This window comes from Suncus etruscus, chromosome 8 (genome assembly GCF_024139225.1).
Source record: "Suncus etruscus isolate mSunEtr1 chromosome 8, mSunEtr1.pri.cur, whole genome shotgun sequence".
Taxonomy (NCBI): domain Eukaryota; kingdom Metazoa; phylum Chordata; class Mammalia; order Eulipotyphla; family Soricidae; genus Suncus; species Suncus etruscus.
The window spans coordinates 17042588-17058519 of NC_064855.1; positions in this window are offsets into that span (position 1 = coordinate 17042588).

Sequence of the window (15932 nt, forward strand, 5' to 3'; positions counted from 1 at the left end):
CCCTGGAGTGGATCCATCTCCTCCATTAGGGAAGTCCCCATGGGAATCACTGTTGGCTGTTGATTATGAGCTGAGTCGCTCTGGGCTGGAGGGAGCCTGTGTCACTCAGCAGTGCCGGCCGGCCTCCTGCCCTGTTTCAGCCCATCCTGGGTAGTATCTGAGTGCAGGTATGCTGATGTGAGCATGAAGGGGGAAGATTTGTGCTGCACTCTCTGTGGACACCCTGCAGCAATCTTCCAGAGTCTCTGTCCCCCATTGTCTGTCAGGTACCCTCTGACCCAAGCCAAAGAAGGAGAGACCTGTCTTCCTATGACAAAACCCATGAATGGGGACTTACAACATCTCACTGAGCGTGTCTGGGGGAAAACAGGCAGTGGCTCTGACTGTGTGCCATATGCAAGTTAGCTGACCTCTCTGGGCTTGGTTTCTCCACCAGTTACACCCTAAGGAGCAAGACAGCAGCACACACCCAACTTCGTGTTCCCAGTATTACAAGTCATGCACCTCACTGAACATTGCTAAGTGATCTGCTGAGGTTTCTCAAGTATTCCATGAATGGGCCTTTGGTGGGATGAAATTCTTCTGGAAGCAGCTTTCTGCAGAAAGCACTCTTTGCCTCAAGAATGGGGTTGCCATTCCCCACATCTTGGAAGGTTCACAGATGGTCCAGATCTAAGTTCTGGGTCCTGCATCTCTGCATGAGGGTGGTGGGCCTGTGTAGCAAGGTTTATGGCATGGCATGGGTGAGATCTGGGGTTGCCATTAGAACAGAGCCCAGAGTCCAGTTCAGCAAGAGCCAGGCACTTAGAACAGCCATGAACTCTGACTCTCAGAGAAACCTCCTTAGTCCCCCAATGGAAAGAGAAAAAGCACAAGTTGAGGACTGGAGAAATTGGGGGTTAAGGCACGTGTCCTCTGATTGACTGATTCTAGCACAATCTCTTAAGCATTTTTGGATAAAGCCCTGGAGGCTGCTTCTGCCAGGGTAGCTTGGTTCACTCGAGCACTGCAGGGCCGGAGCACTGCAGTGATCTCGGGCCCTCGAATTGAACCACTTACTCAGCAGATAGAGAATCACTGGGATAGGTCCTGGGCTTCCTGAGCACTGCCTGGAAGACCCCCAGTGCATGCGTGTACACACACACACACACATATACACATACAAGTGCATACACAAACATGCACCCACATTCACACACATGTGGATGACACCTATACACACCTATATGTGCACACACTGCCTCCCATGAGATGAGAACACACACATGCATGTAGAGATGACTGGTGAGCAGCAGAGGAAACAGGTTGCAGGACCAGGGCTCAAGTAAATCTGAGTGAGAGCCTGAGAATCCTCCTCACCTTTGCTGAACTCAGAAGCACTTTGGCAAATATCTAGCACAGTGCTGGATGTCGAGCTTTAGTGATGTTGATACCAAGGCAGTTTGCCCTTCCCAGACTGCAGGGTTTCAGGCTGATGCTTCTGGAGTCAGAGGACTGGGTTCAAACCTCAGACTGCCACCTAGAGGTGGCCTAGATGAAGGGTTAGTTCTACCTCAGTGTCATCTTCTTTTTAATGGGTCCAGATCAATAACAGATCTGTCTTCATAATGGACTCACTGGAGGATTCAGCAAGATAAAACAGGTAAAGTGGGTCCAGAGAAAGGATCCAAAGGTCTTAGCATGCAACTTGCATGCTGTAGTCCTTGGTTTGATCCTTGCACCACATGGTTTTCCTCTTACGTCCAGGCTCAAGCCCCAAGTATTGCCTTGTATGGCCCAATTGCCCAAACTAAACCAAATTGGCAAAGCATTGAGAAGAGAGCCTGGCAGTGGCAGAGCACAACTTTAACCCCTGTACGGACTCTTTAGCATCCAAAAAATGTTTTAAATTTTGTTGTTGTTGTTGTTTGGTTTTTAGGCCACAGTTAGGGGTATTCAGGACTTACTCCTAGTTCTGCACTCAGAGATCACTTCTAGCAAGATCAGCGGATGCTAGAGATCAAATCTGGGTCAGTTGCATGTCAGGCAAGTGTCCTACCCATTGTACTATTCTGCCAACACCTGTTTTCAATAAAATATTTAAATCATACCAAAAATTCAAAGAATTTGAAAGAAGATGAATCATACCTCTGAGAGAGCAATACTATTAACAGCAGCATTCAGTTCTCCTTTCAGCTCTTGAATGTGCTTATAATCTCCATCACTGCACCTCTCAAATGAGCCAACATTCTAGGAAATGAGACCAAGTGAACAAACATTTTAAGAACACACACACACACACACACACGCACACATACACACATACACACACAAACTTGTGGTTCATTAGCAGCTGCAGCATCCAGGTGAGTTCCCAGTCCCCTTTCACCCAGATTGCAAACCCTTGAATCATTCCTTCTCAAGACTAAAAGTCCAATCCAAGTTGATCCAGGACATGCAGTGGCCCCACATTTGCATGCTGTTTAGTCACCTGATTTCTTTTGATGCCACAAAATGTTGGAGATAGCAAAAAGCTACCTTAAGTGAATTAACAGAGTCACAGGATCCTTTTTAATGGCTGCATACTATTTTGCTGTCTTGGGCATTTCATGTTTCACCAGTTCCCCTCATGATTGATATGTAGGGGGTTACTAACATTCTTTTCTTGGAAATAATGTTTTCATGGATGACACTGGTTTGATCTCTGATACCCCATCTGGTTTCCCCCCAACAGTGCCAGGAGTGAGCACGAAACAGTGTGACCACACACACCCCCAAAATAAAAAGAATGCGTTCACCAGCATCTTAATATTGATATCATTTCATCCATAGCTGTTAATTCCTATGTGCTTTCAAGGTCAATGTCTCAAAGTAGGATCACTAAGTGAATGCACGTGAAAAGTTTATATTTTGATCCATAGAACTTTATTCCACAAAGGCTGCCTGCCTTTCCAGCCATGTACAAGAGTCTCCATTTCCTCATCCAAGTAGCAAACTAGGTTTTTTTTTTCCAAAACCCACCAACAAAACTTAAACATACTAGTCTGATAAGAAAAAATAAGAGCATTTACCTGTCATTGATGATTATTGATTCAGAATATTTCCCATATGCTTATCGCCATTTGGATTCCTTTGTTTGCAATTTGCCCTAGTATTACAAAAACAATGACAAGAAAAAGTCTGTCTTTTAATAAAAAAATACCCTGCTCTGGAAAAGTTGCTCTGCAAGAAAATGTTTACAACATCTTCCAATATGATTCCAGTATAGACTATAAAATTATCATAGGCAGGGTACAATATTTTTATTTTTAAAATAGATGGCTAGGCAAAGACCAAATTAACAAGAAGCAAAGGTTAACAGAGATAATATCTTGGCTGTCCTTGGGATACAGGTGTTTTGTTAAAAAAATGCTTACTCTTGGATTTTCAAGTCTTCTATAATTAGGATGATTATTTTAATAACTTGAACAAAATCCTCCCATTTAGAAAGCCATGAAAGAGTCGGGAGAGAGTCAGAGGGCTGGAGTGGGGGTTTCTATGTGGGAGCACTGAGTTATCTCCTTGATACTACTCTGTTTCTCAGATCCTCCTGCTCGGAGTGACCCTGAGCATTGAGCCTAGAGGACCTCTGAGCACTACTGGTGTGGCCCCCAACTCTAAATGAATGAATGAATTGAAAGACACAAATGATCCCTTTTATGATCTGCACTGACATGATGCTCCTTCTGCAGGTGGATAAAATAAAAAGGCATGAACTAACTTCCTCCCTCCCCTTTATGGACTAAAAATTAAATGCCACTACCAAGGCCCAGTCATGGCCTGTCCTCCCAAGATAAAGGAACATTTGAAAAAAACCCCAGAAGAGAAGGGAAGGGGCACCCTTCGCCCTCTCTTCCCAGACCCACTCTGTGGAAGACCAGGGAGAACCCTGTGGGATGACTCAAATCATTTGAGCATGTGTTTGTATTGGGTACCCTGGAGGGGTGCCATCCCTGTCACCATATGTTCTCCTGGACATGGTTGGGTGTGAACCAGGAGCATTAAGTTTGGAGTAGCTCCTGAGCATCTCTAAAGGAGACCCTCAAACAAAAAACATAAAGCTGAGGGCCAGAGAGATTTCCCAGTGGTCTACACACACAAGCCGTGCATTTAAAAACCCTAGGTTGCATCATTAACATTGCATGTTCCCCTGAGCACTGCTAGGAGAGCTTTCTGAGAGAAAGGAGAGGTAACACTTCACTTCTCCCTTCCATCCAGGGATTCAAGAGAACAGGTAATGGGAACAGAGAATTCAGTTTACCCCAAGCAGTGTCCTGGGAAAGCTCTGGCTGGAACCTCTGGAGAGCGGAGCTCTCTGGAGGGGCCCAGCATGTTCCTCCTCTCCCATACCTAGGTGACCCCAGACTCTGGATTGTTGCTCTATTGCCCCCTTTGCCTCCAGCCTAGGATTGTGCTGGCAGTAGAGGTGGAAGCCAGTGGCTGTTCTGGGATCTTGTTTTTCCGTCGCTTGACACAGGCAGGCGATACTGCAGCTTTCCACATGGCTGCGCAGACACGGCTGCCATGTTCATGAAAACTTCCTGGTACTGGGTTGGCACCTCCCTAGCACTGTGCTCTGCGTAGGCTGTGAGGTGTGTGGTTCTGGAGCATAGCAGACGTGGCCCTGGCCAATGTTGGGTGTGGGCAGCTTGTCACACATTGTAAGGGAACGCAGGGCTACATTGCCTTTACCCCCTTGGTCTCTCACTGACCTAGAAAGAATTGTCAAAGCTCTTTTCATTGTGTCCATGTTGGGGTACTGGTGTGGCAGGTATGTGAGGGGGTCTTTATTTGATACCCCCACCTTCCCTATGTTCCCTGATTCTGTTCCAGCTTTGTGGAAGAGGGAGTGCTGGGAGAGGCTGGCGATCTTTGAGGCCCTAGGAGAGACTTGGGCAGAGCCCAGGGGATTTGGCTGCCTCCCTGTCAGGTCCAGTTGCCCCTCGCACTGATGGCTTGACAAGTGGCATTAGCATGAACCCTCTGCAATGTCAGCTGCCGGCTCTGTGCCAGAGTCACCATCAATGGAGCCGGGTACCTGCCAGCCAGAGGTGTGTAGCTGCTTCTCATGCCAGGCCTCCAGGCTCTCAGGGCTGGGGTGAGAGCCTCCAGCACCCCCAGAAAACTCTGCCTGGTCCTTCTCAGGTAACTCAGCTTGGTACCCCCATGTTCCTCCTGCTCCTTCCAAAGACTGAAACAAAACCTGCCATGGTTACGTCTCCTCCCCTGCTTTCTTGCAAGCTGCAGGCACTGTGGGGGTCACAGGAGGAACCATGCCAGGTGCTGGGGTAGGGGGGCTGATTAAGGGCCTTCTCTGGAGTCCCCTCTTCCAGGCACCACTATCTTAGTGCAGGGGTGCCTCTCCAGCCTTTGTAAGGAGGAACCAGACCACATACGGACCCTTCCCATAGTGGCAGGTGATGGTAACAAAGCAATTCTTTGAGCAAGTAGCTGACCAGCCTGCTTCTGTATGAGCCAAGCTGACAGCTGGACTTTTACCTAAAACAGGGACCCTCCTTCTCCCTCCCCTTCCAATCCCCTTCCTCTACTTTCTCTTTCTTCACTTTCTCCACCTTCTCCATGCTCTGCTCCTCTTTCTTTTTCTCTTGTTAACTCTTTTCTTGCTTTTTTTTTTTCTCTCTTCTTCCTCCTTCCCTTCTCCTAGGCCACCCGGACATCTCTCAGTTCCACTAGGAGCCTTGGGAATTGCTCCCTCTGCCCAGATCTCAGCTTCTTGGTGACCTTGGGGATCTGCCTGACCACAGCTCCCCAGGCTCCTAGTAAGCTCACTACTGACCCTCCTTTCTTAACTTTCTTGGCCTCTCATAAATGATGAAACTGAATACTTTCATGCAAGTGCTTTTCGTGTTTGGAAATACTGACAACTAGATTCTTCTTTTCCTTCTTTTTATTGAAATCAAAGTATTATGATACAGGAAAACAAATGTCAAGAGGGTTTTTATGAAAAGAATCAGACCCCAAAACTGTCCTGTCTCATTCCATCTCTGGTTTCTTTTCCCAACGTTTTTGGGGGATATGGGTATGATACACCTGGTTGTGCTCATGGTTCAATCTTATGCACAGAGATCACTTCTGGATAGATTTTAGGGGAGTATATGAAGTACCGTGGATCACTCGGGGGACAGCCATGTGCAAAACAAGCTTGCTATATTCAAGTATATTTCACTATATTCCACAATATTTGCTCACTGCCTCTTTCTCCACCTTTCTATGAAAAGCTTTGAACCTGCAAAAAAGTAAGAAGACTTGAACCTCCTCCCATAAACCCACTTCCTAGAACTCACCATTGGCATTTAGCTTCTTCACATGACTTTGACACAACTTTCTAACTCTCCACTCCTCTCTCCCTCTCACATCCATTACCTAGCTACATTTCCCAGAGGTTGCAGGCAAGTACCCTATATCAGGCACATTGTAGAGTTCATTGCTTGCTTTCACCCACCCACCCAAACTGCTTTGGAAAGGCATTGCCCCTATGGCAAAAACAGAACATCTTTATTTAGGAGGGGGATTTCAGGGGGTAGATCAATCTGTGCTCGGGGTTTACTCCTGGCTCTGCATTTGAGATCACTTTTAGTGGTACTATATGGGGTGCTGGGATATGAACCTGGGGTTCACATGAGCCATGAGTAAGACAAATCAATCTGGCTCTTTAAAACTACACATCTAAGTGTGCCTGAACATGGGGACAGAGCTTTGCTTGCATGTTAGGAACCATGCTGCTACCCAAATTCATAAGTTTGTTATTCCCTAGGGATTTCTCACAGGCTCCTCTCAGTAAGTATCAACTAGTTTCCATAGATACTGGCAGGCAGCTTGGCCTCTCACCCCTTCCTTTTTTCATTCTCACTTTGGGCATAGTTTTTGACCCTGTTCATGGTCTTCCTGTTGTGAGGTTTACTCAACTCATTGTCACTCCTTCCCATGGTGTGCTTACATCATACTTGAAAGAAATAGTCATCTTGGAGCCCACTGATTTTGTCCTCAGCTGCTGTTACTCTGATGGTAAGGCCTTCCAGTGAATTTTTCATTTTGCCCACCAAGGCTTTCAGTTCTGTCATTTCGGTTTGAAATTTTCTCATTTCTATTCTCATATCCTCTTGAGTCTTTTGGCTCTCTCTTCTATGGTTTCTTCAAGTTCCTTGAACATCCTCAACATTTTCTCCCTAACAGAGAGGCTATAGAGGTAGCTGATACTAGTTGGGACTTCAGAAGTAACATTTTCATTCACTAAGCGTAATAGGGATCCATGTTGCTTTCCTATTGTGACCTTTGTAGTGTGGTGGTGTTTTTTATGTATGGCATTGTGACTCATTGACTAGAAGAGATGCACTTCAACAGTGCAACTGACCATGCTCTTCTCGGGGTGCACTGACCTGGGTGAAAATGGCTCTTTTGAATCATAAAGAAGACCTCACTTCCAATCTTTCTGCCTCAGTTTCTTGGGACTCTAAGAAATCCAATCAATCTTCTCCCTCATACAATGATAACTAATATCCCAGAGACAGAATGGGGGTGTGGAATATGTTTGCTTCCTGGTATAATTTGGGTTTTCCATAACTTGCTTCAATGTGCTATGCACTTCTTGTAATTCTTTTCCAGATGATTCAACGGAATCAGAAGCCCACATCAATACTCTTTATCACACAGGCCAGTGTGTCAAATATTCTATAACCTACATTTTTTCAGAAAGATGATTTCCTATCTGTAAAGGGGACTGTCCTGATAACCCTCTTAGGATTCTTTTATCTCTAAAGTCTAAAACAACTTGACCATTCCATGCTCCTTCGGTCAGAAACTGACTTCTTTTCTTTATGGGAAGTTTTCTTCTATTAGTTCTTTGATGACTTTTTAGTTTATTCCCCCGCCCCCTGAATCTTTAAGATGTCTCAATGTTCTAGACATTCAGAGATACCTAATGTAATACCTCCTAAACTGATAGTATTCTTATTTTTTCTGTCCCATTATTTGTCTTTCTCTAGTATCTTTCTTGTTTGATTTCAGTTTTTATTTTAATTTTCAGATTTCTTCTATTTTATCTGCAGGCTTCTATTGGATTTTATGTACCTATGCTCATTCTTGGAAGCCAAGAGCTTGACCTTGTACTTTAACTTTCTATTTGGCAGATTATATTCCTATCCTTACACCTATCATCTTCAAGATCGCCGCTGTCATCATCCTCCTTCTCATTTATCTCTTTTCCTGCTCTTGTTCCAGGTAACTTTATATCCTCTCAGTATATCATCTCCTTTGTCATTGTCATATATATCCTCCCACCCTGGGGTCATATTTCAGGTAACATATTTTCTTTATGCTCTGAGGAAATTGATTCTAAATAGTTTGAAGGTTTCACCCACTCTCACCCTGGGTCTTTCACCTCCACACCTCCTTTCTGTTTGCACATCTTGACTTGCAGATGAAGTTACCCTAGACTGAAGCCTAATAGTCCTTAGCTACATACATAAAAGGAGGAGTCATTTTATAAACCTGGTCCGCAACTTGGGGTTCATGTTGGCCTCAGAGTGGAGGGTGTCATACACAGCAGCTTCAAGTATTGAAGGACAATTCGACTTCAAATATGCCATCTACATTTTTTTCAGCTTCTTAGTTTTCTCTGGAGGATTCTTGCCTTCTGCTGTGGGCTACAGGGGTGAGATACAGTTGAGGGCACTCAGCTGCTGCCTCCGACCTGTCTCAGAGCCAAAAGACAGGTTCTCTGTTCAGTTGGCAGAATTGACCCAATCTCTAGATCCTGTGCCCCCAGTTTAACCTCATGTTGGCCATTTATCTGGACCCATTTCTTTAGAGGATGAACCTCCATTCCCACAGGGTAGATTGGGGTCTGATATATTGTTCTGTGGCCCTGGCTCAGCCCCATCACTCACCCTCCAGGCTCTCATTCCTCTGCCTTTGGGGGGATTCCCAGAGATTCATAACTCCATGTTGGGTGTGTCCCCTTTCCCCAACCCCTGGATGCAGAACCCTTGACACCTCCTTTATTCTGTTGAGTGACTTGTCCCTCTGACCTTTGCTGTCTATCTTCCAAACATCTGGTGATATTTCTGGGCCCTGTGGTCTCAGCCATCTTCTCTCCCATGGATTTTCAGTGACTTGAATGTCACATTAGTGTTATGTCAGGAGGGACTGGCAAGAGGAGGACTCAGTATCTACAGAGAGTCATAGCTATTTACCTGACTCCCTCCCCAGTAGACACAGCCCATTCCTGAGGACCCCAGAGCCTCTTTTGTTCAGCACTGCTTCCTAGTGCTCATGGTGTACCTGACTCACTCAAGGTTCTAAAAAAAAAAAATCGATGCTGATTCAATTAGAAATGTCAGTGATGGGCCATTTGTTTATATATCTCTTATTCTCCTAGTTAGCATTGTGGCCTTCCCATAGATTTCTCTGGTAAGTGAGGAGGCTGGATAGGTGTTAGGGAGCTCTGGGTTGTGCTTGGGATGGACCAAGTCTGGGGTTATAGGAAATAAAACAATATAGTCCTGAGTGGTTCTTCTCTTGGTTCCATTGGCAGGAGAGAGATTGGGGTGGTGTGGGCTGAGATTCTGGTGGCTCCCTTTCATATCTGTCTCCTATTCTCCCTACCCTGCTGCAGTTCTACCTGATCAGGGAAAGGGAAAGAATCTCTCCCAGGATTGTGATTCCTCTGTCTACCCTAAAGAGGGTTGTGAGGGGAGGAAGGACAGAAGAAGCTCAAATCTGAGCCCTGACCCTGGGTTGGGGGGGCAGCAAACACAGCTGTGGGTATCCCTGCCTGCCCACCTCCACGCACTTCTTCAAGCCAGGCAGCTTCTTTCTGGTTCTCCCTTTCCACTGTCATTTATTCCAGTTTTTATCTCCACAACAAAAATTTCTTCCAACTTTTTTTTTCCCTTTCCTCTCCCCTCTCTCTCCCTCTAATGCTCTTCACTTTCAAATGCTAATAATCTCCAGCTGTAAAAGGCTCAGAAGTGGCTCTAGATTGTTTGATCTTTGGCCTGTGATCTCCTTTCATCTCTCTGCTTTCAAATGTTACTTTAGATTTACTTTAACCTATTAACATGCTTGGTATTCATAGGCACGCACGCTCCAAACCAGCTTCCCAGCACCCCTACCTCCATCGCACCCCCCAGGACTGGAGGAAAGAGTCTGGGCGCACAGCACAAAAGCACAGCCAGTCTCTTCTGCTGCCTTAGAGGAAGCCTTGAAGGCAAGGGAGTGTGCAAGGGGCCTGGGTAGGACAGGGGAGCCAGAAGAAGAGGGCCGCAGGGGAAGGATGCTGGCAATTCAGTTAGGGGAAGGGAGTGTAGACTGGAAGGGATGTCCGGCCCCTGGCCGTCCCACGCGTGCTGCCTTTCAGGCCGGTTAGACACGAGCTAAATCCGCTCTCCCCGGAGCCAGGAATGGGGGAAATGGAGAGACGGAATTAGTGCTTAGGATTTCTTGCTGGAATGTCTGGCGTGTTCGTTTCCACAGGAAACATGAGGCATGAATATGGATGGCTCTCAGCATGAAGACCACAAGGGTATGGCTCAATTATTTGCCATAGAAAGTAGCACATGAGGATTCCTGGTGTTGATCATTTCCTCTGTGTCTGTCTGTCTGTCTGTGCATGCCTGTGCCCAGGTGCTGACTAGGGGCTGCCCTGCGGGGATGGAGGCAGCTCTAGGGGAAATATAAAAAGCACAATAGAGTCCTGAGTGGATAATTGCTTGGTTCCACCAGCAGGAAAGAGATTGGGTGGACAGCTCTTAGAAGAGGTGTGGGCTAGGATTCCGGGGTGCCTGGCTATCCCCTTCATGTTTTTCCAGTTCTTTCCCACCCTGTTCTCTCAAACCCATCAGTAGGCACCTTTGAAAGGCACTTTATCATTTTGACCCACCCTGCAGCTGGGAGGCAGTTAGGGGAGAGTGCCTCTCACTTCTCAATTTTCTCATCTTTGGAGGGAGCAGAGTTGCTGAAATGTTGTAGCCAATTGTCCACTCTCTCTCCCACCAGTCTGGGCTCCTTCCCCCCAAAGCTATCACTTTTTTTTTTCTTCAAGGAGAAATGTATAGCTCCAATGAGATATGGGTGCTCTGTCACAAGACAGGAGAAGAGTAGGAGGGATTCCCTGTGGGAAGCAGTTGGTAACACACACAAGAAAAACTGCCCCTGCAACAAAACACCCAAGTCTGTGGCCTTTTCTCAGACCAATGGCTTGCTTCCTCCACCTTTGGTTTCCTTTTTTTCCCTTTTTTTTTTTTTTTTGGTTTTTGGGTCACACCCGGCAGCGCTCAGTGGTTACCCCTGGTTCTACGCTCAGAAATCACTCCTGGCAGACTCCAGGGACCCTATGGGATGCCGGGATTCGAACCACCGACCTTCTGCATGCAAGGCAAACGCCTTACTTCCATGCTATCTTTCCAGCCCCTGTCTTTGGTTTTCTTGTTCATAAAATGGGCAAACTGTACTAAAGAGGGTGGGTTTGGGGAACCCCAGACTCATCTTCTCAGGGAGATTGTCATCCCCCTGGGTACCCCACACAAGGCAAGCTCTGTGCTAAGTCTGCTAGGAATATTAGCTCCAGCACTTGCTAATCCTTCTTGAAGACTCATTTAACCCTCCGAGCTCGATACCCTTATTAGCCTTGTCTTACAGATAAGGAAACTGAGACCCAGAAGGGTCAAGCAATTTGCACACGGTCACGCAGCTCAGAATGTTATGTTCGGTGCAGGCTAATTAGGCTCCCAGCCACCTGAACTCTTCTCTGCTTGGGTTTCATTCCCGGACATCCCTCTGGCTCGGCCTGTGCCCCTACTTACACGATGTGTGCATTGTGGGCTTGGGTTCTTGGATTTCCAAAGCCCACGAGACTTATCATTGGGCACGCAACAAGGATGCTTTTCTAAGCACAAGGCTTAAACACGTCAGTTATTATGATCTGCCCGCATCAGAGCTTCCTGCCAAAGGGAGAACTTTTTTGCAAGTTGGGCACATAGGAAAGGCCTTCCGAGGCTGACCTGTCTCTGTGATTGGGTTTTTGGGCCATCCAGAACCTTATCCTGGAGTTGCTTAATTGTTTTAGGTCCTGTGAGAAGAGGAGAAACTGCAACTCCCTGCCCCCCTGCATGAGTGAAAGGTGGGCAGGGCCAGGGTGGAGACTGTGGAGTTGACAGGGGCTGTAGCCGCTGTAGGATGAACCCAGTTTTGGGTGTCGGGGGTGCTTTTCAGCGTCACCCTGGCAGAGAAGCAGGAAGGGGCAGAGCCAGGGAAGACCTCGTGCCAGTTAAGGTGGGAAACTATTAGGGAGTCCTCTTGCTGTTAGGGACTCCCTGCATCCACTCCTGAACCCTACATCTGTCTATAGCTTCATTTCACAGATGCTGAGAGGTTCATGGCCCCAAAGAGCCTTTTCACAGTACCCACTTCCTCCATTCTTTCCCCTCTCTTTGGGCTTTCTCTGTGCCTGGCTTGCCTAGGTACCTGTATGATGGGAGAGCTCGCTCCTGTCTGCTGGCTGTGTAGTCCAGAAGCAAAGAATTGGCCTCTCTGAGCCAAGCTTTTCTCAACTACTCAATAATGAAATCGTGGGTCTTTCCATGAGCTTTGGGTTCAGGATAATGGGACTTTGGCGAGATTGTGCTTCTTAGGGAGGGTGAGGAGGCATGCTAAAGCCATTCTTCTGGAACTTGTGATTCAGGGAGGGCCTTCTGCAGGGATGAAGGAGAAAGGCTGGCTCTGCTGGCTCCTCTAGAGCTCAGAAACTCTGTTATGCAGCCCCGGGGATGCAATCTTGCTGCTTGATGAGTACTGTTTCAGACCCAGAGCTCAGCAGAGGTGCTGGCTGGCAACTCACATAGAGACAGGCCTGGGGCAGTTCTGGTATTGATGAGGGTAAGTTTGTTCTGCGTCTCCACTGCTGCTTCCTTTCGTGCGTGCCAGTTGCCCCCAGGCCACACCCACCACCAGTCCTTCTTTCCTGGAAAGAGCAAATGCAAATGGATCCAAAGCATAGTACCCAAAATGCAGCACTTGCTTCCCAAGGGCTGGCGCAGAGGTAAAGCCAAACTTCTGGGCGCTGACATTTTCCCTGGTTCAAACATCTGCGCTCACCGAGCTGTGCGGGAGGTGATGGAGCCAGTCACTGTTATGGCGGACATGGCAAGACAGAGTCCCAGTTCCAGTGGGTCCTCAAATCCACAGCAGCCCAGGCCCATATGCACACATCTTTCCCCATGCTCATGCACACACACACACTTGCACTGGGGTACCCCTCACCACCATGTATAAATACATGTGTGTGCCCCCAACATTCAACCACACATATGCAGACATATGCATACTCACACACCCACAAATATTGAGACAAACATCCCTACATGTTTCCCATGTTTCCTCAACTATGTACATTCATGCATGTACATTCATGCATGTGTATGCTCTTGTATGCCCACATGTCAACCCACCCATGCTACATGTATGTAGACACATGCACCCCACCACAGTGCTCATATACATGTATAAAATGTGCATTCTCAATAACACGCATATTTGTAGACACACACGTATTCCTACTGGTACACAATCATAATATACTGACATATATGCTCCACACATGTATATATATATGTAGATGCACATACATACTCACATAGGTACACCCTGCTATGTACTCACTTATCTGTAGACACACTTGTATACCCACATATATCCAGACACATATGTATACCCAACCGTCACACTCAAACATCTTTAGACATATGTTTACAACCCATCTGTATGCAGAGACATGTGTATACTCCACTTGCACACTCAGATGCAGACATATGTGTCCATCCTCACCCACATCATTCAGGTATGCTCATCAGATTGATGCTCCTACCTTTCTAAGCACCCTCACGCTTGCTACTCACATGTCCCCCCACCCAGCACTGATATGAGCTGGTAGATACTGGTTACCAATTCTACCCCCACCCCATACACACTCAAGAGTATGGATAGGATGGCCAGTGGAGAATTTGAGTGAAATGAATTTTGGGGAGAAGGACCATCTTTCCCTCCAGGCTCCAGGCCAAATCTCCCAATGAAATCAGGCTGGGGAGAAATGACAGCCAAGATGCACAAAACAATGTGCAGAAGAAACTCCGAAAAAACGAATAATAATAATATATATATAAAAAAAGGTGAGAGTTATTTTTCAGCTCACTGGCTTTCTGAAAAGTAATATAAAGTTGGGCAGCATCTTCTTGAAATCGACCTTTCTGAGCCGAGACCCCGGCCACACGCACGTCTCTTTCCTCCCTTTCTATTACCCAGAATTTGTATGGTTTCATCTCCTCTGATTTTCTTTCATTTGTGCGCCTGTGCAAAGCGGTCCTGTCAGGGGCTTGTTCTTCACCCGGCAGCCCCACCATGCTGGGAACCACTTTCCTCAGGGCTCCCTGCAGGGCTGAGAATTGAGAGCCGCCCCTGCAGCTCTCCCCAATCTGGGTCTGGCTGCCCCAGTTCCGCAGACCTCATCCCTCCCTGCTCGCCCACCCACCTGGCCCTGCAGCTGCTTTGTTCCTGAGCAGATCATCCTGCATACTGGTCCCCTATGCAGGGACCTGGAGAAACAGGACCAGCCTAAAGGTCCAGGGATGGGGGACCTGGAGCCCAGAATCTGCCCTGTTGTGGGGAGGAGCAGAACAGAGATGCTATGATGGCAACAAGGACCATAGAATCCACAGATGATTCTGTCATCTTTAGGGCATGGTGGGGCAGGGGGTAGCTTCCATTGCAAAATGTCCAGAGGGTAGCTTTTGGCCAAGGGAGCTGTTGGATATTTGGGATGGTGATGAAGTTCCTGGGGTCACTCTGCTGGTAGTAAGCCTGGAGAATTGGATGTACCTCCTGGTGCCACTTAGCCTTAGTGGGCGGCTTCCTGCCATCTTCGGAATTGCTTGCTCCAGTCCTTGCACTGATATACCTGTATGAGTACATGTACCTCAAACATGCCCATGCACACACACATATATGCACATACATGTCAGGTCTTTAGACATACCTGGATGCACACACATGTCACAGCAGATTGGCACCTACATACACACATGTGTAAGAACACAGCGTCTGGGGCCGGGCGGTGGCGCTGGAGGTAAGGTGCCTGCCTTGCCTGCGCTAGCCTAGGACGGACCGCGGTTCGATCCCCCGGCTCCCATATGGTCCCCCAAGAAGCCAGGAGCAACTTCTGAGCACATAGCCAGGAGTAACCCCTGAGCGTCACAGGGTGTGGCCCAAAAACCAAAAAAAAAAAAAAAAAAAAAAAAGAACACAGCGTCAGGCACTGCCTTCTGTAACACTGTCTTAGGAGTGGCCTCAGTCCCGCTGTTGTCACCTTTGGCCTCTCATAACTCCTGCTTCCTGCCCTGAGAAGCTGGAGAACTCAAGTGGTCTGTGTTCCTGGCGGTTCTTGAAAACACCAGTGAGAGCACACACTTGCATTTGGGGTGCTTAGTGACAGAGAGAAACAAGGGTGTGTGGCTTACTTCAAACTGGAAGTTCTGTTGACTTCAGCAGGACCTACTTGGCTCCAGCCCTTCCCCTCCGGAATTAAGATGAGAGACGCTGTGTGTTATGAATGGGCCACATCCAGTGATGCTCAGGGATTACTCAAAGCTCTGCACTCAGAAATCACTACTGGCAGGCTCAGGGAATTATATGGGATGCCAGGGATTGAACCTGGGAGGGTGCAAACAAGGCAAGAACCCTCTCTGCTGTACTGTTGCTCTGGCACTGGAAAAGCAATTAAAAAAAAATCCCAGAAGGCTAGGTTTTGTTTGGGCCACACATGGTTATGTTCAGAGGTTACTCCTGGCTCTGTATTCAAGAGTTACTTCTGGTGTGGTTCGGGACCTTAAGGAATGCCAGGGATT